At 38.7% G+C, this 27,713-nt stretch overlaps 1 pseudogene; it reads right to left on the bottom strand.

The window, feature by feature from the left end:
- Positions 1 to 27,713, bottom strand: part of LOC134486535 (ubiquitin-conjugating enzyme E2 variant 1-like) — a 43,282-nt pseudogene extending 15,569 nt beyond the window's left edge.

The raw sequence follows: 27,713 nt of genomic DNA, 5'->3' as shown, positions 1-27,713 counted from the left end.
TTCTTATTTTATTCTTTTCATGGCTATTTATACTCATCACTGTGATTAATTTTGTTGTCAACTTGACAGGATCTAAAATCACCTAGGAGACAAACTTCAGGAAATATCTGTAATGTGGGTTCTGAATTTAATTGATTAATGGGGAAAGACTCCACCTATGTATAGGCAACATCAGCATTCACCTCTTTCTATTTGCTGACATAGAGGGTGGGTTATTAGCTGTGTATTATTACTTCTCCTGTGCATTGTATCATGAACTTTAATCTCAAATAGACCATTTCTTTGTTAAGTAGTCTTTTTCAGATATTTTGGCATAAGAACAGGCAAAGGAAAAAAGATATTTCATGTGTAATTTGTCATAATTATACAGGTAGGATGTTATCCTTTGTCCTCCTGTCCAAGGATAGTGGCAAGTTAGATGATTAGATAATCCCAATTTGGTCCTAACAAATATTCCTTGGCCCTAAGGTAAAAACTAACTTTCATCTATTTCTAGATTATATTAGATATTAAAAACTATATTGGACCCACAGATAAGTTTACATACATCTCTTTCTTGCCCTTTATTTTATCTTCTCTCTAAAGTATGGCATGGGTATGTCTGAATATGATTCCTCTTTATGTGGTAGAATCTTTAAATAGAAGAACCTAGCTTTATGGTAACACTACTCTTCTTTTTTTATCTTTATTAACTTGAGTACTTCTTATTTACATTTCGATTGTTATTCCACTTCCCGGGTTCTGGGTCCAAATACCCCTAACCACTCCCTACCCCTTATATATGGGCTTCCCCTCCCCATCCTCCTTCAGTACCACGCTCCCCCCACAATCACGTTCACTAGGTATTCAGTGTTGGCAGGACCAAGGGCTTCCCCGTCCACTGGTGCTCTTACAAGGCTATTCATTGCTACCTATGAGGTAGGAGCCCAGGGTCAATTCATGTATAGTCTTTGGGTAGTGGCTTAGTCCCTGGAAGCTCTGGTTGGTTGGCATTGTTGTTCATATGGGGTCACGAGCCCCTTCAAGCTCTTCCGGTAATTCTCTGATTCCTTCAACGGGGGTCCTGTTCTCAGTTCAGTGGTTTGCTGCTGGCATTCAACTACGTATTTGCTGTATCTGGGTGTGTCTCTCAGGAGAGATCTACATCCTGTTCCTGTTGGCCTGCACTTCTTTGCTTCATCCATCTTATCTAGTTTGGTGGCTGTATATGTATGGGCCACATGTGGGGCAGGCTCTGAATGGCTGTTCCTTCTGCCTCTGTTCTAAACTTTGCCTCCCTATTCCCTCCCAAGAGTATTCTTGTTCCCCTTTTAAAGAAGGAGTGAACACATACTGTTCTTATTGTGTGTGTATGTGTGTTTGTGTGTGTGTGTGTGTGTGTGTGTGTGTGTGTGTGTGTGTGTGTGTGATATAAATGATAATGTCTGGGTATGTTTGCTGACAGAGGACAGAGGAAGACATAATGCATCTTTCTCTACCACTCTTTTTCCCATGATACAGGGATACTCTGTCCTAACTTTTACAGACATATTAATAAATCTTTTTCCATAGCTACTCAATTTGAAAACATTACTTGTACGGGAATTTCCCTTAATTAATTGATTGGCTAATAATGATGAAAAGAAGCCAATCATTGAATGAGAAGGAGGAGGTGAGTCTTCCAGGTTCTAGAAAGGAAAAGGGGACTAAGGAAGAATAAACAGGTTTTAAACAGGGAGGCAAGAGGGAGAGGAGGCAGGATATAGACTGGAACTGTTAGCCCTGGTAGCAGCCTCCACCACAAGAAGATTTCTAGTTTCTAGAATAATTGGTGAGTTTAGAAGGATAGATTTCACACCTAGTGGTTGTGTCATCTGTTTATTTTAAACAAAGAGTACTGGTGTTTTCCATTCTAAGTAACCTAGATGAGCATGAGGGAAAGAACATAGCCAGGCGGCATTCAGCTAGGGTTTTGAATGGAAAGACTGTACAAAAGTCCAAGCTCTAGAGGAGAGGAAACCACTGGAGAGCCGAGGCTGGCAAGAATGTCCCCAGAACTGACTATGGGGTGGTGAACTGGCAAGAGAATGATCTTTGAGATCAGGAGAGGTAGAGCTGGCATTTGTGAGAGAGGCGTTGGCTAGGAAAAACACACAGTCATGGATCTCAGACTCTGTACCAGGATAGGAACAGACACCATCAATGCCAATACATAGCTGACTTTAGCATGGGATCATTTTTAAAGCTACATGGCTACAATTACTCATAACGTCCAAAGCATGTGAATAGTCCAATGGACATAGTAAGGTTTTTCAAAACTTGGCTTAACATGTGTACCTTGTTCCATCAGCTATACTATAAAGAGTGTGTAAAAAACAAATCTAGCTATAATACCAGTAAGGAAAATATATATTATTTATTTGTTTTGATGAGCATTCATTTTTTTCTATGCCTTTTACATGTTTTGGTATGTCTTGACAGAAATTCATATTAAAAAATGTTCATACCACAACTTTTGGTCTCAATTTCTCTTCTAGTTTTCTTTATGTGCTATGAAGAAAATTAGAACTAAAAGCAACTTGGTAGAGAAAGAGTATATCTAGCTTACACATTTAAGTCAAACCCCATCATTTAGGGAAAGGTTGAAGTGGGCTCTTAAAACAGTAACAATGGAGGCAGGCTGCTTGGGGACTCAATCTGGTTTGCTCAGGCTCATACTTAACTAACATTATAATACATCATGTGTGAACCTTCAGAGGGATTGGTGCCACCAATAATAGACTGAGTCTTTCTAAATCAATTAGCAAAGCAGTCTCTTACAGACAGGATGTTGAAGACAGATTATTTCATTGAGATGTCTTTTTTGGATGAATCTAGGTCATGTCATATACTTCCTCTACATCTACAAATGTACACTCATCTGTTTTATAAATGGTAGGATTTTTCAGGAATACATGTTTAATAAATTTAGAAGAAAACTATTCAAAACTTTATAGAACTATTACCCTACTAAAAAATATAATCATTAGCAATTTTCTGAGGAACCAACACAAGACAAGAGAATTATGACATTTGAACACACACACGCACACACACACACACACACACACACGACTTGATAATAAAGAGACAAAGTTCTGATTTTTCTCTAAGAAGACACCACTGGATTATATAGAGCTGATTATTATATTTTATAAGCACAGTCAAATAAATTGATTTTCCTGAAACTGGTAAAGTTACAGTCTGAAGTTACTTATCAAATAGTTTACATACATGCTAGTTGTGTGTCTGTGAGAATTGGCTACTGAAAAATGTCTAGGTTTCTTTTGGAGATCCTACCTGACATCAGTGTTGTTAGTGAGCTAATGATCATTAAGCCAATTTCAGCAACTAACCCAAATATTATAATATTTGAGATTTCAGAGTACTCAGGATATGTACCAGAGACAAAAGTAAGTTTAATTTATTTAATATTTGTATGAAACAAGTTTTAAAAGGTTTTATTTTTTTACATTTATGGATACATATATATGGATGTGGACAGATGAGAGCAGTTGCTGAAAAAGTTCAAAAGTGGGCATTGGATTTTTCACAGTTGAAGTTACAAACTGTTGCTCTCCACTAAGTGTGTTTGCTACAAATTGAACTAGAGTCCAGTGAAAAGCTGCAAGCGCTGTCAACTACCAAGTGATCTCTACACATCTTATATAGTATACTTTCAATTATGACCTGAGGCATTATTAAATCTTTCATTGAAAATAGCATGAGCATTTTTCTTACCAGAGGAATCTTTGCCTAAATTTGTTTTTGACAAAATGTGTAAGAAAAGCTATTAATGTTTACACACTCCCCAAAATAGCTGAAAAGAAACAACACAAGAAAGAGCATAAACACCACGCACGTGCGTGCACGCGCACACACACACACACACACACACACACACACACACACACACACCCTGTTTCTCTCCCTTTTACATTCAACCAATGTTGTGTTGAGACCATTGAGTGCAACCATTGATTGTAAAAGTTTAAATTCACAGAGGATGGAAGGAAGATGGAGGAAGACAAAGATGATCCAGATTCTGTGTGGCATTAAATAGCCCACAGGTAGCTATTAATATCTTATAAGGGATGGATAATTACAGGACAATTTGTCTTATCTAGTTCCAGAGGGAGGAGACTTCATCATGGCTAGGAAATATCAAAGCAGGACGAAAAGCTGCAAGATCACATCTTGTAACAGAAATTCAGAGCAGACAGAGAGAACCAGATGTAAGCTGCCTCAGGCTCCTGTCACCATAGCCAGAGCTGTTCTGACTGCCCTGCCTTCCCCTCCTCCATGAGTCTGGTGTCCTACCTGGCCACTACAAACAAACCATGGATAAGTTGATTTAGTCAAATATGTTGTCACAGCAATGACAAGAATAACGAATACCATCATCTCCCTGAAATGAGAAGTGCTGGCCACCTCAACAGATTCCTGACTTTTCACAAAGCATTCATTCACAAGAAAGAAGTGAGTCTCTGGTATCATCAAAAGACCAAAGCTGTTAAAAGTCACTATTTGTACAGTTTCCAGGGATGACAAGTTCAGGTTGAAAAGAGAGCAACAAAGTTAGTTACTCAAAAGCTCTTAATGTTTCACAAAGCCGTTTTCACCACAAAGCCTTAGTTAAAGTTGCCCCTTAATTATTTATGTGCCACCTAGTGCATTCCAAAGATTTCCCTAGAAGTGGCAGCTAACCTTCTGTAGAGTAGAGAGCATTGCATACAGTGACTCAGTGACATTCATTCAGACTACTCCCTGGTTCTTCCAGTCTGCCTTCAACTGCAGAGAAAGCTGAGAGCTCATGAGGACTCTGATGAGATTAAGAGCTAGGAAAGTGCTGGTATTTGGGGATACTCATTTAAGGCCCAGGGAAATGTAAAACTCTAAGGTTTTTGTTTGTTTGGATTGTTTTGTTTTTGTTTTTTGATGTTTTAAAAAATCAGCTCACAGGAGAACAATCAGGCTGAGACTCGAACATATTTTAAAGAACTTATAACAACCCTGATGAAAGAAAAGTGATCAAGTTATCTAATGCAGCCTCCTGGTGAGCAGACTGACTCTGAGGTTGCAGGAGCAAGTGTCTGTCAAACTCCAGCCCCTGGCAGGTGAGTTAAGAACACTTGAGAGAGAAGGATCCCAATCTGGTCCATGTCCATAGTCCCCAAAACAAAGAGCAAGGATTCATTGGATTCTTATATTCCTAGCTCTTGGAGGGTGGAAGCAGGAGTAGCAAAGTGCTCAAGGTCATCTTTGGCTACATCAGTGTGTTCAAGGCCAGGCTGAGCTATGTAACACCTTATCTCAGAAAGCAAACACGCAAGGGAAAATCACAGAAAACAAACAAATGAGCCGCATAGGCACTCACAACTCCTCCAGCATCCTGACAGGATGGGAGAAATGTCTTTCCACTTGGACATCTATGGCAGGAAAGCTACAGACCGTGAGCTTTCACATTTTGATGAGCAGAGGGAAAAATTGAGGATGTATCCTGGTGTCCAAGAAGCAGGCCAGCCAACATCTGTGCAGCTGCTGGTGGGAGGTGGTGGGAGAAGGCATTGTGGGAAGCTCTGTGACCAGTGAGACTCAGGATAGGAAAACATCCAGTCTGTTAAACTGAATTTTGGATTCACAAATACTGAGTAAAAAAAAAAAGAAAGAAAGAAAAGAAAAGGAAAAAAGAAAAAAAAGAGGTCAGGTTCAGGGCTTTTGGTCTTTCAGTGACTTGAGTGCGGTCCTTGATCTCTTTGGAGTTGAGTTGTGTTCAGGGTGAGAGATATGGAACTATTTTCATTTCTCTGTATGCTGCTATTCACACCATCTGTCTGTCAAGATGCTGACCTTTTCCCCAGTGTGTAATTTTGTTTGCTTTGTGAAAAACAAGATGTTTTTACATGTATGGAATTACATCTGGAGCTGAGTCTTCAATTCTTTACATTGATCAATGTGTCTATTATGTCAATAAAATGCTTTTTTTTTATTACTGTAAGCTTTTTAATACAACTTGAAATCTGGGAAAAAAAGTTTAAATCCACTGTAATGACATGTATTCTGTGTTTTTCTACAGTTTACCATACAAAGTTATCCATTCAACCATTTCCATGGACATAAATATCAATAATTTATCAATTAAATTCAAATACGTTCATTTAGTCAATTTCAGGTTAGTCTACCAAATCAACTGCAAGACCTCAACTCAAATATAAATCAACTAAATCATATGATACTAATCATATGATACTAAAAATCATAACTTTTAACAACATATGGCATCTATAATTTATTATTTGAGTATGTGCTTAGACAATATCCACTGTAAACTTAGCTTGGCTTAAAACTCATGAACAATTTAATGTAGCAGTTTGATCCAGTTCTTCCACACAGCGCCATGCTCCGAGAACTAAGACTCAGACTCAAGATATATTTACAAATACCTTGACTAATAGTGAGGCTCTTCTCTAACTAGATCACAATTTAAAATAACTGACTTATTTTAAGCTATATTCTGTAACATGCCCACTTAACCATGTTCAGGTACTATGTGTCTCTCTCCTCATGTCTTCCAAGGTGAATCTCCTGCCGCATTCCATCTCAGAATTATGATTTCTCCCAGATTTTCCACTTCTTATTTACCACCTAAATAATAATCCATCAGATTTATTATTAACAAGTGCCATAATCATATCGATATTAGATATTCTCTCAATAACCCCCCTTTGAAGTACAATAAATGTCTCTATTTCAAATAAAATTGAATAAAATTATAAAAATTATAATAGTTATAAGGTGTGATATATATTTACAATGTCAAGTCCATAGTATGTGGTAATTAAGAAAAATATCCTATTATCTATCCTGTCCTGGTGAGTTCAGAGTTCTGGATCTAAATCACATTTTATCCTAACTTGCATTAACAACCTAACACCATCTTTTTAGGTCTAATAAATCCTCTTATATATAACAACTTAAGCTTTTACTGAGACTATGATTATCTTGTATTCAACCCCAAAAGACAACTAAGAAGAAATATTTCCTGATTAAGTAGGAAGTGCAGACAAACACTTTCAAAGTTTTAAAAATGGCAGACAGTTGGCTGTCGAGACCACTTCAAAGTATTCTAAGACATTGAAGCACTGTCTTCAGCACTCTTGTTCAAAGTATCTGACAAACCTTATGTGAAGCAGGAATTACCAAGGATTTGCTTACCCTGTATTGGCAAAGCTTGGCAATCAAGTTCCATGCATTTGTTTTCGTTTTCTTTTCTTTTCTTTTCTGGATGGCATTCTGTCTGCCGATTAAGTTAGGGCACTTTCTTTGCCCAGAGGCTAGCTTGCCACAAATGAAGACAGCTCTAAATGGAGTTTCTTTGGAGCTCATCATCTTCTTCTTCTAAGTTCAATGAGGTACAGCTGAGATCTGATATGTTTTGAAAGACCCTCAGACTGAGGAGACTCTCGCTCCAATTCTGAGGACACCCACCACCCCACAAACATGCGGGACTCAGTCTTGATGGAAAAACAAGAGGTTTACTTTGGGATACCAATGCACTGGGGCTTGACACAGTCCTCACACAGGAGGAATGTGAAGAGCCCAGACCAGCAGAAATATACAGCTTATACAATCATTTAAGGTTACACAGTTTCATTAGCTCAGCTATTTTGGTGCCAAGGATATCTGACGAGGCACATGTTCTTGTTCTGGAGTTTCTGAGAAAAGGATGCAACCATATCAATACAGCCATTTCAGTACCAAGGATGTCTGACTTGATATATGTTTTTCCATCCTGGGGTTCCCAGGACAAGGACCAAGGATATCTGACTTGGCAGATGTTTCTCTCCTGGTGTTCCCAGGACAAGGCTGTAGCTATGTCAGAACAGCTATGTCAGTACCAAGGACATCTAACTTGATATATGTTTTTCATCCTGCAGCACAATCTATAGTGGTCAGTCAGCTTCCCGGAAATGTTTCTTGCCTTGTAATTGCCCTGCAGTAAATATGATCTAAACCGTCTGTTTTATGTTTGGGTACCTTCCAAGACAGTGGGTGGGAATGTGCTTTCTGTACTTTCTGGTCTATTGTCTAACATCTAGGGTCTAAGCAAGGTACAGCTTTAAAGATTCTCATTCTTAAGAAATGGCTGCACTTGATCCATTCTTATCACCCTGTACAAAGCTTAACTCCAAATGGATCAAGGACCTCCATACCAAACCAGATACACTCAAACTAATAGAAAAAAAGTGGGGAAGAATCTTGAACACATGGGCGCTGGAGAAAATTTCCTGAATAAAACACCAATGGCTTATGCTCTAAGATCAAGAATCAACAAATGGGATCTCATAAAACTGCAAGGCTTCTGTAAGCAAAGGACAGTGTTGTAAGGACAAAAAATCAACCTACAGATGGGGAAAATATGTATACCAATCCTACAACCAGTAGAGGACTTATATCCAAAACATATAAAGAACTCAAGAAGTTAGGCTGCAGGGAGACAAATAACCCTATTAAAAAATGGGGTTCAGAGCTAAACAAAGAATTCACAGCTGAGGAATGCCAAATGCCTGAGAAACACCTAAAGAAATGTTCAACATCTTTAGTCATAAGGGAAATGCATATCAAAACAACCCTGAGATTCCACCTCACACCAGTGAGAATGGCGAAGTTCAAAAACTCAAGTGACAGCAGATGCTGGCAAGGATGTGGAGGAAGAGGAGCACTCCTCCATTTTGGTGGGATTGCAGACTGGTACAACCATTTTGGAGATCAGTCTGGAGGTTCCTCAGCAAATTGGAAACTACCTGAGGACCCAGCTATACCTCTCTTGGGCATGTACCCAAAAGATGCTCCGACATATAACAAAGACATTTGTTCCACTATGTTCATAGCAGCCTTATTTATTATAGCCAGAAAATGGAAAGAACCCAGATGCCCTTCAACAGAGGAATGGATATAGAAAATGTGGGATATCTACACAAAGGAATACTACTCAGCTATCAAAAACAATGACTTTATGAAATTCATAGGCAAATGGATGGAACTGGAAAATATCATCCTGAGTGAGGTAACCCACTCACAGAAAAACACACGTGGTATGTACTCATTGATAAGTGGATATTAGCCCAAATGCTCGAATTACGCTAGATGCACAGAAGACATGAAACTCAAGAAGGATGGCCGAAATGTGAATACGTCACTCCTTAAAAGGGGAACAAGAATACCCTTGGAAGGCAAAGTTTAGAATAGAGACTGAAGGAACACCCATCTGAGCCTGCCCCACATGTTGCCCATACATATACAGCCACCAAACTAGATAAGATGGATGAGGCAAAGATATGCAGGCTGACAGGAACCGGATGTAGATCTCTCCTGAGAGACACAGCCATAGTATGGCAAATACGTAGGCAAATGTCAGCAGCAAACCACTGAACTGAGAACGGGACCCCCATTGAAGGAATCATAAAAAGGACTGGAAGAGCTTGAAGGGACTCATGACCCCATATGAACAACAATGCCAACCAACCAGAGCTTCCAGGGACTAAGCCACTACCCAAAGACTATACATGGACTGAACCTGGCCTCGAACCGCATAGGTAGCAATGAATAGACTTGTAAGAGCACCAGTGGCAGGGGAAGCCCTTGGTCCTGCCAAGACTGAACCCACAGTTAAAGTGATTGTTGTGGGGGTGGTAATGGCTGGGAAATGGGGAGGGGAACACCCATATAGAAGGGAAGTAGAAGGAGTTGGGGGATGTTGGCCCAGAAACCAGGAAAGGGAATGACAATTGAAATGTAAATAAGAAATACCCAAGTTAATAAAGATGGAGAGAAAAAAAAAAAAGAAAGAAATGGCTACACTAATATCAAACAGGTATCTTTCAGTTTCAATATCAACAAAGTTCTTAAATTAATAAAATTATGTTTAAGTGCCATATTTTCTGAGTGTTTGAAGGACTTCTATTTATAGCCTATTTCAACAACAAAACATTGTTAGGCCTTTTTATAAAGGCTTAACCTGTAGGATTGTAAACTTTATCTGGAATAGGCTTCATCCCATAATGCCCATGAAATTGTATTTTAATGAACCTCTATTGCTAAGCATCATCAGTTTTAATCTTTAAAGGTATATCTAAGATAGCCTTCATTTCTAATAAATGTGTAATCTCACCATTATCCTCCTCAGAACTCAAGGCAGAAAGCCATTGTAACATTTACCAATGTTACACTGTATCAAATTTTCCAAATAAAATTAAAACACAACCTATTGTATGGCATTGCTTTTATTTAGGATTAATAAGCAGAATCTGTATTCTTATTTCAATATATTATATGCCTATGAGCTGCCATCCTAATTTCTCAAGCTCCTGTGGAACCATTCTAACTGGAACTACATTTTTTGATTTTACTATAGTAAATTACAGATTGTATTCTTCTGAGGGTTTCCTGTTTTGATCTAAAGATGCTTTCAACCTCTGTTTTATGATCTTTAATCTAGTATTTAATTTCTCAATCTCCCACATCTTCCTTATTATGATTTCTCCCAAAGAGGACATAGAGAACTATACTGATTGAAATATAGCCATTTGCATGCTTATAAACAAAGCAAGATCATATGAAATCCAGATACCCTGTGTCATTGTGCTTTCCCTCATCCCAAATATAGAAAACATTTTTTTGTTTTTAATCTCAAAAAATCTCTCAAAGGACTTTGTTTTACCAATTTTAAGTTTAATGCCCCACAAGTTTAGCTGCCTATGGCTTTTATTTTGTGTATTATGTTGTTTTTATCCCAGCATTAGTTTTGTAATGGCAGACCTGGCCAAGCCTTTTCAACCCTACATGTTTCTGATCTGCCTAGGCTTCATGGCTACAGGACAAACTCTCTTCAGCACATTTTCAAACATTCTGGGAGAAGTTGTAGCTATAGTGCCCTCAGGCTTTGGCCACTTTTACTTCTTTTTTATATAGAATAGGCTTCTTTTCCAGCTCACCTGACACCTGCCCCAACCTCATCCTACCCCCTGCCTTAAGCTTGGGTTCTAATTGCTGTAAATTGAGTGTCACTATATAGTAATTAAGATGGGCTTCCTTCTGTCTGCCCTCTTCAAAAGCAGAGGCAGTGCTCTGGCTCCACACAGGGGGTCGTGGGGTGGAGGAAGAGAATACTAACTGCTTTGACTCTGTTCAGGGACAGGAGAGTACAGGATTTGATGAGCAGAGATGGGGGCAGGTGTCCTGTGTTTCTTTACTAGACAAGATGAAAACTTGAGTTCAAAGCCCACATTAAATCAGACACCATCATACTCATGCCTATAACAGTAATGCTAAGATAAATAGGAGGTAGAGAGAAGAGAATCTAATTTCAAGTTTATTGGTTAGCTGGCCTGTAGTATATCTGCCTCAAATACCAAAGAAATCAGTGTCCACATCTGAGGTCATTCTGTTATCTCAACAGGTACACTTGCATGCATGTGAAAGAATAAAAAATGCAGCCAAGAAGTCAGAAGCTTAAAAATGCTACCCTTAGGGGTGCCTAAGGAGCCATAAATACCTCAAATTCCAGCTTTCTGCCTGTAAGTAAGAGGTCACATTTCTTGAGCCTGCTCTCCCAGGATCCAGATAAAAGGGCTTAAGGCCCTTAGACAGGTGATCCTATCTAAGAGAAGAGGAGGCTTCTTCCAGGAACTAGCTGACCATAAAGTTAGATTACAATCTCAAAAGCAATCTTGAGAGACAGGAAGCTTCTCCTCGTGATTTTTCACTGGTATTCTCCACATTTTCCAATGACACCATCCCTGCCCCCTTGGGTTGTGACTTCTTCCTTTAAATAACCCTTCTCCCAGCTACTGGGGGTTGAACTCCTGTGCCCCTGCATGGGATATGAGTCTCGACCCCAGAGCACTGGTTCCTATTGATAAGCCTCATGTGATTAAAGCAAAGACAGTCTTGTGTGAGTTCTTGGGGGGTCGTGTCATCCTGAGACTTGAGTGAGGGTCTCCCATGCAACAGAAACAACACACACACAAACACACACACACACACACACACACACACACACACACAAATACTTTTAAGAAGAAAGAAAAGGGCAGGTCTAATAAAATAAGAAAATACAGTAAAACTAGAAATAGATGAAAAGAAATTAGCTATTGTTGGTGAGCATCTTGATGGGTATGAATGAGTTAGTTAACTGATCCCTACACACTGTACCATAGATGTTTGTGCCACCAGAGAAAAGAAAATGAATCCTACAACATTTAAGAACTTGTATTTGAATATCAAAATTTATTGCAGGAGATAGAATAGTCATAACATTCTTTTTTAAATGTTTTGATATACTTTATTATGACAAATTAGATAGATAAGAACTTAGAAATGGATTAACACAAAATCAATTCCTTGTTAACATAAACAAAGAAATTTTGTTTGATTTAACTTCTAGGGAATGTAGGCTCTTATTACGGTTACATTTCAAAAGATCTAAGGCTCCAGGTGAATTCAAAGTGTTCATGTACTTTAAAAACTTCTAAAATTATTTTAATTGTTTAAGCCTTGACATTTTAAGATGGCCTTCTCTTTCTAACCTTAACTTTGTGAGACTTAAAATTCTGAAAACTAATTCATATGAAGTGTTGTTTATACAATTTACCAGATCAGGAATGTTGATTGATTTTAAATTTCAAATGTGGCAATCATGGACACTGGACTGAGAGAATGGGTTTTTAAACAAACAAATCATGTGGTACTAGCTTAATTGAGTTGGAGAGTCAGCTCTGACAGAGACAATCTAATTGTCAGCCACTGAGTATGAAAGACCCCCAGAGTGGCAAGACCCTCACTCAAGTAAGGAGACCCTTACTAGGTCAGGATCTAAGAGCCTTATCTTTCAGCCATTTTATCTAGGTTCTGGGAGAGCAGGCTCAAGAACTGTGACCTTCTACCTATTACAGGTGGAGAGCAGGATCTGGAATTTGAGGTATTTAGGGATTCTTAGGGGTGAGATAGCATTTCTAAACTTCTGACTTTTTGGCTGTATTTTTTATTCTTTCAGTAGAGAGAAAGTCTTATTTGATTTTGTCACTGGCAAGCCTCCTTCCAATTACAGGGACTGGGCTGACATAGTTCCAGAATCAAAGAAGATTAAAGGGAGATATTGTTAGGCAGATTTTGACTCTGAACTCACCTCAGTCTCTTTCTAGCCCTGTGACTAAAGTGTTTGCAAGCTTCTTCACACATGACTACCAGAGCATCATCACAGAGAAGGAACTTTCATGAATCTCAAATTTTCATTTTGACTTCTTTTTATGTGTGTGGAATGGGGACATAAAAGAGAAAGATGTCTGATGCTCCTGGAGTTAGCATTTCTGCAGAAATGACCAGTATATTGGGTTAACCATTCAAAATGAAAAGAACTTGACTGACATGTCAGACCCTTTTTAATGCAGGCTTAGGGAATTTTCCATAAGGCTTAGATAAGTTCTAATATAATTGGTAAGGACAAACTAGTCACACTAGTACAATTTTGAGTGGCTGCTATGTTAGTTTCATTTTATTTGGTGAGACCTTGAAGAATTTTAGAAACCAGGTAGGTTTTGGCCTTTTTATCTCTTCTAGCTAGGTGTCCCAGAGGCTGACACAGCTCCAGAGTTACGCTGCCTAAGTCAGGGCTGTCACAGACTAAAGACCTATTGTCAGTGTCCCTCTCTAAGGAACCCAGTATACTTTTTGGGGAATTGAACATGTTTATTCCCTAGGTTTTTAGTCTTATCAATATCACCTTCTACATGTAGTACCAAAAATCGTGCTGAACTTTTTAATTAAATTAACGTATATTAATACTTTATAAATGTAAAGAAGTTCTCCACCAGGCATTTGGAATAAAGTTTTAAGTGAAAATGACAAGTGCAGAGTTAAAAATAAAAGACTTATTTTTATTTTTTTGTGTGTGACTGCTTATACATATGTGTATTTGAGTCTGCCAAATGAGTACAGATGTCTCCAGAGGCTAAAGAAGTGGAATGATTCCTGCAGCAGTGCTCTTAACTGCTGAGTCATCCTTTGAGTTGACAAATATAGGCATTTAATGAACATATAAACAAAACCAAAAACCAAAGTGGCAACTCCTTCTTGTAAATTTTAAAAGTATAATTAGATCTTTATCAAGGAATCTCTCTGTTTTAATTTTTAAAATAAAAGTGTGAAATTGAATGGAGCCCCTGTCAGCTGTAAAGCAAGCACAGGGGAGTGAACAGCTCCACTTCTCTCCAAATACCCTACACACTATCATCTTCCAAGTTCAGGCTAATTTTGAGGGGATGGGGATGGCAACAGAGTGTTTCTTCTAATCCTGTCAGCTCCTTGAATTCCCACTGAGCTCTAGCACAGGCAGAGGACAGTCTGCCCCTGTTCCTTGAATTTCTTCCTGTATTCCCTACACTATTGCATTTTGTGTTTTGCTTTTCTAAGGAATTCCTTTAAGACAATATTTTTTCTTTTCCCTTTTACATTAATTTCCCATGGCCTTATTTGATACTTTATATACTAATACATAATTTTCTTTTAAAATCATTGCTCTCCATCGTGCTATCTCCACTCCTGCCCTTAAGTTTGTTTAAACACATTTTTTTTCAGAACTGGTGATATGTCTCAGCACTAAAAAGCACTTGTGTTAAAAAAGCCCAGAGTTAGGTCACCAGCTATGGTGGTTCCTAGCTGTACACAGCCCACTTCCCCAAAAATCTGAGGCCTGTTTTAGATCTGTGAGCACCTGAAAAAAATGTACAGAAGGAAAAACTTAAAAAAGAATTTTAAAAACCTTGTTAAAAAATCTTTGTTAAAACTTTATTTTAAATGGAGCAAATTCAAATATTTTATTACAAAAACAAAAGTATAGGTGATATAGCACAAATTCTTTCATTGGGTATATTATTAGGTCTCTCTGAGCTTTCAAAACTTTATTTGTGAAAACATTGTACAGAATTTTCATTATATTATCAAATTATGATGAAAGGATATGTCTTGACTCTGTAGATCTATAGCAAGTTTTGATTAAAATGTTGAGTATGACGGAAAGACTACACATGGACTGACCAAGGGTCCAACTGCATATGTAGTAGAGAATAGGCTTGTTGGGCCACCAGGGGATCGGGAAGACCTTGATCCTGCCAAGGTTGGACCCCCAGCGCATGTTAATATGGGGGGACAATAGGGGAGATATATAGGGGAAATAGCTGTACGGGGGAGGAGGAGGGGAGGGAATGAGGGCTTATGGACAGGAAACCGGGAAGGGGAATAAGGTTTGAAATTTAAGTAAAGAAATATAACTAATAAAAAATTTAAAATATGTTGAATATATATTCTGGTTGATTAAAATGTATATTTACAAGAAGCAATGGCAATAACTATGTAAAGACTCTCCCAGGAGCAGAGGAATGAAAACATCCCTACAGAAAAGGAACCGTGCATATGCACTCTCCAGAGTATGTTCCGAGGTATAATAGAAGGTTTTGTGGGATGTAACAGTAGTAGTTTCTCCAGGAGACTTCAAACTCAGCCTCTCTTATTTCTATTTGATTTATATAATTAAAGTATTAAACACCACTTCCAGTTTCTGCATGCCACCAGAGATGAGTCTGTCCCACAGTTCTCTGTACCCAGAATCCATAGGGGAGCGAGCTGTACTCTCAGAAAGGCAGACAGTCCTGAGAGGTCAGGGGAGACCACCACTTCTGCTCATAATCTGGACAAGAGGAACCTGTCTAGAGCCCTCTAGACACAGGAAGGTAGGAGCAGCCAGGGACAGGATCCTTCCTGGCTTTGCCTGCACCTAGAGCTGAAAGCCAGTCACCAAGCATGCTGACACACTTGAGAGCAAAGGTAAGACCACCACTTCTGCTCCAAGAGACACGCCTGGAACCCTCAGGACAGAGGAATCGAGGAAGAGTCTGGGAAAGGATCTGTCAGTTTCTGCCTGAACCCAGACCTGACCAGGACCTACGGTTCTCTGTACCCAGATCCCGCTGGGAGAAAACAGGTCTGTGTGGGACACACAGGCTTATAGGAGGGTCAAGCCACTGTCAGAGATAGCAAGGCCAGCTGAAACCAGAGACAACCTGATGGTGAGAGGCAAGAGCAGAAACCTAAGCAACAGAAACCAGATGATACTGTGTAGATATCATATAGACCTTCAGAGATCACAAATGCCAGCCCAGGCTGCTATATCCAGCAAAACTCTCAATTAACATAAATGGAGAAACCAAGATATTCTATGACAAAGCCAAATTTATACAATATCTTCCCCAAATTCAGCCCTACAAAAGATAATAGATGGAAAACTCCAACACAAGGAGAGAAACTGCATCCTAAAAAACGCAAGAAAGTAATGTTCTTGCTATAAATCTGAAAGAATAGAGCCAAACAAATGTAATTACTCCTCTCACAACAAAAATAAAAGGAAACAATAATCACTACTGCTTAACATCTCTTAATATCATTGGACTCAATTCCCCAATAAAAAGCCAGAGACTAACAGACTGGATACGTAAAGAGGACCCAGCATTTTGCTGCACACAGGAAATAGAAGTCAGTAAAAAAGAAAAAGATTACCTCAGAGTAAAAGCCTGAAAACAATTTCTCAAGCAAATGGTCCCAAGAAACAAGCTGGAGTATATACTCCAATATCCAATAAAATTGACTACCAACCAAAAGTTTTCGAAAGTGTTAAGCAAGGACAATTCATATTCATCAAAGAAAAATACACCAAGGTGAACTCTCAATCCTCAATATCTATGCTCCAGGTGAAGGGGAACCTTTCTGAAGCTCAAAGCACACATTGCACCTTCCACAATAATAGTGGAAGATTTCAACACCCCATTCTCATCAATGGACAGATCATGGAAAGAGAAATTAAACAGAGACATAGAGAAACTAACAGAAGTTATGAACTAAATCAATTTAACAGATATTTATAGAACATTTGATCCTAAAAAAATACCTTCTTCTCAACACTCATGGTATCTTCTCCAAAACAGACCTCAAAAGATAGAGGAAATTTGAAATAATCCTCATGCATCCTATCATATCACCATGAAATAAGGCTGGTCTTCAATAACAAAAAAAGAAAAAATATGACAGAAAGTCCACATACACATGGAAGTTCAACAATGTTCTACTCAATGATAACTTGACCAAGGAAAAATGAAGAAAGAAATTAAAGACTTGTTAGAATTTAATGAAAATGAGGGCAGAGCACACCCAATCTTATGGGACACAATGAAAGCAGTGCTAAGAGGAAAACTCAGAGCTCTGAGTGCCTCCAAAAAGAAACTGCACAGAATATATATTAGCAGCTTGACAGCACACCTAAAAGTTCTAGAACAAAAAAAAAAAAAAAAAAAAAAAAAAAGCAAATACCCCCAAGAAGGATAGATGGCAGGAAATAATCAAACTCAGGGCTAATCAACCAAATAGATAAAAGCAAAAACAAAAACCAAAAACCCAAACAAACATAAATAACATGATAATCTCATTAGATGCTGAGAAACAATTTGACAAAATTTGAAACTCCTTCATGTTAAAAGTCTTAAAAAAATTCGCAACCAATGCCTATATATAATAAAAGCAATATACAAGAAACCAGTAGCTGGGCTGGAGAGATGGCTCAGCGGTTAAGAGCACTGACTGCTCTTCCAGAGGTCCTGAGTTCAATACCCAGCAACCACATGGTGGCTCACAACCATCTGTAATGGGATCCGATGCCCTCTTCTGGTGTGTCTGAAGTACAGCTAGAGTGTACTCGTATACCTAGAATAAATAAATAATTCTTTAAAAAAAGAAAAAAGAAAAAGAAACCAGTAGCCCCATCAAACTAGATGGAGAAAAATTTGAAGCAATCCCTCTAAAATCAGGGACTAGACAAGGCTGCGTACTCTCTCCTTACTTATTCAATGTAGTGTTCAAAGTTTTAGTCAGAGCAATCAGAAAACAAAAGATGGTCAAAGGAATCCAAATTGGAAAGGAAGAAGTAAAAATATCTCTATTTGCAGATGATATGATAGTATACTTAAGTGACCCCAAAAGTGCTACCAGAGAACTGCTAAGCCTGATAAAGAAATTCAGCAATGTGGGTGTGTATAAAACTAACTCAAACAAAATCAGTAGCCTTCCTCTAGTCAAAATCTGGGAAAGAAATTATGGAAATGACACCATTCAGAATAGTCACAAATAAAATAAAATATTTTAATGTGACTCTAACCAAGCTAGTGAATTATTTATTTGATAAAAATTTCAAGTCTCTGAAGAAGAAATTGAAGATCTCAGAAGATGGAAAGACCTCCCAATGCTCATGGATTGACAGGATTAATATTTTAAAATTTCCATTTTGCCAAAATCTATCTATCTACAGAGGCAATGAAATACACATCAAAATTCCAACTCAATTCTTCATGGAATTTGAAAGAGCAATTTGCAAATCATTTGGAATAAGAAAAAAACCCAGGATAGCGAAAACTATCCTCAATAATAAAAGACCTTCTGGAGGAATGAGCATCCCTAATCTAAAGCTGTATTACAGACCAATATTAATAAAAAAAGTATAGTATTGGTACAGAGACAGACAGTTAGATCAATAGAATAGAATTGAAGAACCAGAAATGAACCCACATACCTATTGTCACTTGATATTTGACAAAGGGTATTTTCCATCTAGTGGAAAAAAGATAGCATTTTCAATGAATCTTGCTGCTTCAACTGGAGGTCAGCATGTAGATGAATGCAAATCGATCCATTCTTATTGCTGCAAACATTCCCGTGGAATAACAGATACCTATGGAAGATTTTCTCTCATTTTCAAGTTGCTGGAGATTCTGAAGTTTGGGGGATTTCATTTCAGAAAAAGAAACAATGATCATTTCAGGAGAGATATCACTGAAATTCCCAAACCCATAACCCACAGACAATGATGGGCCTCATGAGTTTTTCTAAATCTAGGAATTGTTAGCTGCCTATCAACCCCACGGAAGAGGTCTAGGCTCATCAGACTCTTCTCTTTTTGTTCTGAATATCTTCCATCACTCTTTATGAGTGAATGAGATTGTTTAAAGACTAAATCATCCTCTTTGCAGTCTTACAACTCAGAAATATCCAAACAAGAGGAGGAGGAGAAGGAGGAGGAGTAAGAGGAGGAGGAAGAGGAGGAAGAGGAGGAGGAGGAAGAGAACGATGATGCCACAACAACAACAACAACAACAACAACAACAACAACAACAAAGCATGGATTAAAAGTAACATCACTAGGTCAGTTGTCACCATTCTCTGTCCATGGGATAACCAAAAGAGTTTGTCCTGATCTCAGAAGTTACTTCACTGGCAACCACAGAGCATCCATTGTATGCTGTGTCCCATTACATATCAAAAGTTGAAGTTTCTTCCTATGTTTTTACTCTCCGTAGTGGATTGCCCAAAATGATCATTTCACCCATTTCTGATCTGATGATTTTTAAATAATAATGCTGTTTTCTGGCTCTCTCTGAGAGTAGTCTATAGGCAATTCTTCTGGCTAGAGGAGGGAGAGATTTTCCTCAATGGTTTGCTACAGGTAAGTTGCACATGTTCCTGTGAGAAACCGTAATTAAAATAATTAAACCCCCCCCCAGAAAATGACAGAAAAGTAGAAGAAGAATAAAAGGAAGGGTGGAGAGAGAGAAAGAGTGTGACAGGAAGAATGGAGAGGAAGGGGAATGGATGGGATCAAATTATTAGCATGTATGAAATGTAAGATGATGAAATCTATTATTGTTTGACTCAATACGTAATAATAAAAATCTTTAAAAATATTGTAGGGCAGTCTTTTTTTTTCCATTTTCAACTGTCAGAGCTAAGACTCTCATTTATAGTCCATGTTCCTATCCCCACTTCTATACATGCTGCTAGAAAGCACCATGGTCAGAAAGCAGCTTTGATCTCTTGTGGTTAATTTCAAATTCTTGAGGGATTATAACTTATGACATTCACTATTCTAAGACTGATGACTGATGGTCTTGTCTGTACTATTGACTTATCATCCCATGTGATCAATGAGACATGCTATAGTAGAATTCCCAATATTTTTCATGACACTAAATCATGTTGAGTTCTCTCCTACCATCTTTCAAATGCATCTCCTATCTTAGCTATATTGTATCTATTGGTTTACATGATTATGATTTATATGTGATCATTATGGACAAAGAAGTGTTTCCCTACTGTAGATCACCCTCCAGTTTTTGTAAGAAGTTTGATGTGATATTGGTGCTACTACTTGACATACTCAGCCCACTTTCTGTTCACACTTGTGAATTTGGTTTCCAGTGATGGCCATGTAAGGCCTTGCTTGGACACATCTTGTGCTTTGTTATACTTCAGTATCTGTTGAGTAAACTATGTATATTCCATTCTCATTTCTGTGTTAACTGAAAGACTGCCTTGACTTCCGTGAGTGTTGATGACACAAGTATGGGCAAACCAGTAAAGTGAGTCTTTTCTGAAATCCAGCCTGTAAAGTATCTTCATGATTGTAAGTACACAGCAAATAACCTACATGCTAAGTTGATGGATAAAGCTACAGAAAAAGTGTAATGGAGATGATAAGAAAATGTCTGCCAACTTGAGAGAGGATGTTCCACTTTTGTACTTTGGAGAACCGAAGATACAAGAGTATACAGAGGGAACCGAACTGGACACAATGATTAAAGTCAAGCAATATTTTAAGAGCACAGTAGCAAGATTCTTCATAATTATTACACGTACATCCACTTAACCCAACACATGGTGTTGCAAAATAGAACAGAGCATTTGACTATGAGACAATAGGAGGGAACACTTACTTGAGCTGGGACATACAGAAATCTACAGAAGGGAGGATATGTCTAAAGTGTGTTAACAGTATGAAACAAGTCATTTAGGAAATTAAAAAGACAACAAAGAAATGGTTCATTTTGTGTGGCCTTTTGTTTGCTTTGAAATAATTATCAGAGATTCAAAAGTTCATTGGGAAGTGAGAAGAAGTGTCACTTCACAGGATGAGTGGATGAACCAGTGCGAGACAGCATTGACAATTGGCAGGGTTGAACTCATAAAGGCCCTATCAGCTCTAGAGATAGAGTGGAAAAGGAGCAAACAGGTTGTGTGGTTTAAATGGTAACTCCCTCATAGGCTTACCTATTTGAACATATGGACCACAACTACTGATGCTATACGGATGCTTGTGGAATTTATAGGAGGTGGAGCATTGTTGGAAGTGGGTCACTAAGAAAGGGCCTCAAGGCTTTGTAATCAGGCTTAATTTTCATTTTTTGTTCTTGGATTCCTGAATATAGATACATTGTGACCAACTACTTCTTACTCTTGCTGCATTCTCTTCTATGTCTGCTGCCAGGCAGTTCCCAGTTTGATATATCATATCATTCTGAAATAATGGACAAAATGAACTTTTTCTCCCCTAAGCTATTTGTTCAGGATACTTTTATCACATTTATCATAAGGTATCTAGGAAAGGGACAAGGAGAAAGTGCTATGTAGGGAAGAGAAAGAAGTTGATGAGATGTAGAATTAAAGAACCAAAATAAAATTTTAGTAGATTTTTAACATGTTTTCATTTTTTTGCCTTAATAGGCTAAATATTAGAGTATATGACTTTACAATTTCTCATGCCTTCGTTGGGTACTGCAGTGGTTTGATTAAATCTTTCTTTCTGTGATGCTTAATCTCCAGTGAAAACTTAATGAGTTACAGATCATGGTGGTTGCACACCTTGGTTTGTGAGGGTATTTCAAGGATGATTGGGTGAGCAAGGAACACCCAACCTGAATTTTGAAAAGACAATTCCTGGACTGACATCTCATGTAAGTGAAAATGAGAAAGTGGACTAAGGACCAGCATTCATCTCTCTGCTTCCTGACCGTGGATGCAGAGTAACATAGCAGCATCATGTGTGGGCAACTGTGACAGACATCCCTGAGGAGATGCACTGGATCATCAAAATGTGAAACAAAATAAACAATACTTTCTTTAGTTGCTTCTGTTGTATGTTTTGTCACAAAAATTGGAAAAATTAAGTGGTATACTTAGTGTTCTCCCAAATTCAGAGTTGCTATATAAGATTCCTCTCTTTTATTCTTATATGTCTGTATCTTGAGCACCTGAAGTTCACTGCTACTCAGTTATTTAATTATAACCTCTTTGTTTCTAATATTTGCAAATATTTTCTTAATGATGCAGGTCTTGCTGAATGCAAAATGCGACAAATACTTCTGTCCCTATGTAAGTAATAGATCTTAAAATAATCATGAGAATTTTACAACAAGTCCCCTGGGTTATAATATTTCTGACATGGAGTGGTTTCATGTTTAGTTAGCTGCTACATGCAGGAGATTAGCCAAGGAAAGATATCCATAAACAGTGGAAAGTCACAATGTACACTGAATGACATTTCTAGCATGGTCTTACAGACTTTGCGGAAAAATCATGAGTGGAATGCCCCAAGACTGGATTTTGCTTTTAGTTACATAGTCTGTTTTCAGACTGGGGCAAAGATTCCTAGCCTTGTGATTTATAGGGCTATTTAGGTACTTAAATGACTTCATGAAATTCTTAGGCAAATAGATAGAATGTCATCCCGAGTGAGGTAACCTAATCACAAAATAACACACACGGTATGCACTTACTGATAAGTGGATATTAGCACAAAAGCTCAGAATACCCACGATTTAATCCACAGACCACATGAAGCTCAGGATAAAGGAAGACCAACGTGTGAATGCTTCTATCCTTCTTAGAAAGGGAAACAAAATATTCACAGGAGGAAGTGAGAAGACAAAATGTGGAACAGAGACTGAAAGAAAGGCCATTCAGAGTCTGCCCCACCTGGGGATCCATCCCATATACAGTCACCAAAATCAGACACTATTGTGGATGCCAAAAAGTGCATGCTGACAGGAGCCTGCTATAGCTGTCCTCTGACAGGCTCTGATACAAATTAAGATGCTTGCAGCTAATCATCAGACTGAGCACTGGGATACCTAGGGAGGAGTTAGAGAAAGGACTGAAGGAGCTCAAGATGTTTGCAACCCCATGGGAAGAACAAAAATATCAACTAACCAGACATCCCAGAGCTCCCATGGACAAAACCACCAATAAAAGAGTACCCATGGAGTGACTCCTGGCTCCAGCCACATCTGTAGCAAAGAATGGCCTTGTCGAGCATCAATCGGAGAAGAGGCCCTAGGTCTTCTAAAGGCTTGATGCCCCAGTATTGGGGGATGCCAGGGATGGGAGGCAGGAGGGAGCAGATGGGTAAGTGGGGGGCACCCTAATTGAAGGAGGGAGATGGATGTTAAGGTAGGGGTTCTTTGGAGTGAAAGAAGGAAAGGGGATAACATTTGAAATGTAAATAAAGAAAATATCCAACAAAAGAAAGGAAAATAGAAAAATACTCTCTTTAAGTGCTGGTGTGTGCATGTATGCACATGTGTCTACCCAATTTATTTTGATATATATATATATAGATATCAATAGAACAAAAGCAAAAGATCTAGTAGCAGTTTTGTGTATAATTTTGAACATTATCATTTTAATTATCTATACATTTAGGCCAAAAACACCCTTACATTTTGTTGGGGTTTTGAGTAAATGAAATTTAATAAAATATATAGTTTTAATCCTTAAGTAGCACAAATACTGCATATATTAATTATTCCTACTTATTTTGTAAAGGTCTTTCCTTGGGGACATGCTATAAGTACACACATACAGAAGAGTGAGGGAGACAGAGAGAGAGAGTGAAATGAGAGAAGAGAGAAGAGAAGACTAGATGACTTATGAAAAAAACCATATCAGACCAAAGTTACAACTGTATCAAAGTCCAACTTGGTGATGCAATGAGTTTTTTTGGGGGGGTATGAGAAACAGGGGTTTGACTGGAGAGTACTTTAGAGCATTGCTGACACAAAAGCAGCTGCCTTACCAAAATACCCCACTTCAACATAGAAGGTGACTCACAAAAACAACAAAAGTTGAATGAAACTCTACAAGTCCAAAGATTTATCTCCTGTCACTACTTCTTGGTCATCACTGCCTCCCTCTTAGCTTCCCTAAAGCTTGTGGGGTGGGGAGTGTCTAGACTGAGTCAAGTTTCCACCTTTCAAGATATGTGATGTTTCTTCCCTCCTACAGTACATGTGCAAGTTTGGGGAATCTGACATTCTACAACGAGAATGTGATCATTTCACAGGAATTGGAAATGTACTGGGAGATGGTTGGGTAAGGTTTTAATGTGAAAACATGAGGACTTGAATTTGAATGCCCGAAACTTACATAAAAGTCAGATGCTCTAATTTGTTTTCTGTTGCCCTAACAAAACACTTACCAAAACCAACTTCATGAGGAACGTGTGGATTCCATCTCATACATCCAGGTTATAGTTCATCATCTAGGGAAGCATGGAAGGAATATAGCATGGGAAGCTGGGGGATTATGCTGAAGTAGCACATATAGACAAGTGTTGATTTTATGAGGACACACATTACATATTTGTAGTTGATGTAAAAATTACATAATGAGCAAACAGGAAGAGAAAACCGAACAGTTTACCTTGGGAACACAGATGAAAAATACTCAATAAAATTTTTGCCAATCAAATGCAAGAATACATCCAAGAGATCACTCACCATGAACAGGTAGGCTTCATCCCAGAGATGTAAGGATTGTTGAACATAAGAAAAACAGTAAAGTAATGCATTATGAAAATAAAGCAAAAAAAAAAATCTAAGGATCATTTCATTAGATAGTGAAGTCTTTTTTTAAATTTTTTTTCATCTTTATTAACTTGAGTATTTCTTATTTACATTTCGATTGTTATTCCCCAGCACAGTTTCCTGGCAAACATCCCCCTAACCCCTCCCCTTCCCCTTCTCTATAGGTGTTCCCCTCCCCATCCTCCCCTCATTACTGCCCTGCCCCCATCCATCACGTTCACTGGAGGTTCTATCTTGGCAGCAATAAGGGCTTCCCCTTCCACTGGTGCTCTTACTAGGCTATTCATTGCTACCTATGCGATTGGAGCACAGGGTCAGTCCATATATAGTCTTTGGGTGGTGGATTAGTCCCTGGAAGCTCTGGTTGGTTGGCATTGTTGTTCATATGCTCTCTCGAGCCCCTTCAAGCTCTTCCGGTCCTTTCTCTGGAACAGTGTGCTGTATGAGAGATGTTGCAGGGTAAAAAATGACATGAAACTTTCTAAAGAGGCTTAGAGTCTGCTTATAAGGTCTTTATGTGTACTTTATGTGTACAGTTTGTGTGGGGGCACATGTGTCTGCAGTTGATGTCCACAGGTGTGAATAAGGAGGTCAAAGGTCAATACTGGGCATCATTCTCAGTCACTCTCTACTGTATTGATTTTGTGACATGGTCTCAAGCTAACCATGGAATTACCAATTTAGCTAGTCTGGGGCTCTGTCAAGCCACAGGGTTTCTTTCTTCTCCATTTCACAGACACCAGGATGATTAGCTTAGAACACAGTCCCATGACTTTTTACATGTTCTCTGGAAACTGCACTCAGATCCTCATGCATGTATCAGAAATAATTTAGCAGAGGTGCTACCTCTTTCTGGCAGTGGCCATGTAGCTGCTACAAGGAATAGCATATGAGTGCTTCAGTGACAGGATTCTACTGTGGCAAGTCCATGGAAACCACTTATCAGTTGACAAGGGTAATTTGGTGGCCTTTATATTTAGTACCAAGTTTGCATGCCCTACAAGCTCTCCTTTCCTTCATTGTACTGCATATAGTCATTAGCAAAATTGTATCACTTCATCAGTCATGGACAAGGCCATCTGGAGTCACACAGGCTAAGTCACTGTGGATGATTCTACGTTTTTCTCAAAACTCTTTCAAGGGATAAAATGTTCTTCACCTCTTTTTGTATCTATCAATCCTCCAGATGTTACCATAAATCCTGGGAATTTGAGACTTATAATCATATCTGTAGAGAAGTACCCAGTCACACTGAGCAAGTCTGTGTCAGTTGTGGAGAGATGTAGGTCCTGCTTACATAACTGTTTTTAAGAAGATATAGCTGATCAGTAGAGACATGGAAAATGCAGAGATTATGTTGGATTGATAGAGACTTGAAAATGGCTCTTAGAATGATTACATCTTACAAAGATCTATATATTAGAAAAATGTCTAGAAGATCTGCTTTGTAAAATGAACTTGTCTGTCTGCAATTAAAAGGGAATTATGATAGGAGATAATAACTAGAGATAGTTTACCAACAAATGTTCAATTCGGCCTCTCACCATGCATAACTATGTAACCATGTTTGCTACCAGACTGGTATGTCTTCTTGTTTACAGGACAAGCCTGGCCAGACATGTCTTTTGTCTTGTTGAAATTGTGCTTTTTAGAATTCAAGAAGTTAGACCGCAGGGAAACAAATAACCCTATTAAAAAATGGGATTCAGAGCTAAACAAAGAATTCACAGCTGAGGAATGCCGAATGGCTGAGAAACACCTAAAGAAATGTTCAACATCTTTAGTCATAAGGGAAATGCAAATCAAAACAACCCTGAGATTTCACCTCACACCAGTGAGAATGGCTAAGATCAAAAACTCAGGTGACAACAGATGCTGGCGAGGATGTGGAGAAAGAGGAACACTCCTCCATTGTTGGTGGGATTGCAGAATGGTAAAACCATTCTGGAAATCAGTCTGCAGGTTCCTCAGAAAATTGGACATTGAACTGTCTGAGGATCCAGCTATACCTCTCTTGGGCATTTACACAAAAGATGACTCAACATATAAAAGAGACACGTGCTCCACTATGTTCATCGCAGCCTTATTTATAATAGCCAGAAACTGGAAAGAACCCAGATGCCCTTCAACAGAGGAATGGATACAGAAAATGTGGTACATCTACACAATGGAATATTACTCAGCTATCAAAAACAACGAGTTTATGAAATTCGTAGGCAAATGGTTGAAACTGGAAAATATCATCCTGAGTGAGCTAACCCAATCACAGAAAGACATACATGGTATGCACTCATTGATAAGTGGCTATTAGCCCAAATGCTTGAATTACCCTAGATCCCTAGAACAAACGAAACTCAAGACGGATGATCAAAAGGTGAATGCTTCACTCCTTCTTTAAATGAGGAAAAAGAATACCCTTGGCAGGGAAGGGAGAGGCAAAGATTAAATAGAGACTGAAGGAACACCCATTCAGAGCCTGCCCCACATGTGGCCCATACATATAGAGCCACCCAATTAGACAAGATGGATGAAGCAAAGAAGTGCAGACCGACAGGAGCCGGATGTAGATTGCTCCTGAGAGACACAGCCAGAATACAGCAAATACAGAGGCGAATGCCAGCAGCAAACCACTGAACTGAGAATAGGATCCCCGTTGAAGGAATCAGAGAAAGAACTGGAAGAGCTTGAAGGGGCTCGAGACCCCATATGTACAACAATGCCAATCAACCAGAGCTTTCAGGGACTAAGCCACTACCTAAAGACTATACATGGACTGACCCTGGACTCTGACCCCATAGGTAGCAATGAATATCCTAGTAAGAGCACCAGTGGAAGGGGAAGCACTGGGGTCCTGCTAAGACTGAACCCCCAGTGAACTAGACTATGGGGGGAGGGCGGCAATGG

The sequence above is a fragment of the Rattus norvegicus genome, chromosome 4 (assembly GCF_036323735.1).
Source record: "Rattus norvegicus strain BN/NHsdMcwi chromosome 4, GRCr8, whole genome shotgun sequence".
In the NCBI taxonomy this organism is placed as follows: Eukaryota; Metazoa; Chordata; class Mammalia; order Rodentia; family Muridae; genus Rattus; species Rattus norvegicus.
The sequence above is the reverse complement of the archived record's forward strand: the minus strand, read 5'-3'. Positions and strand labels throughout refer to the sequence as shown.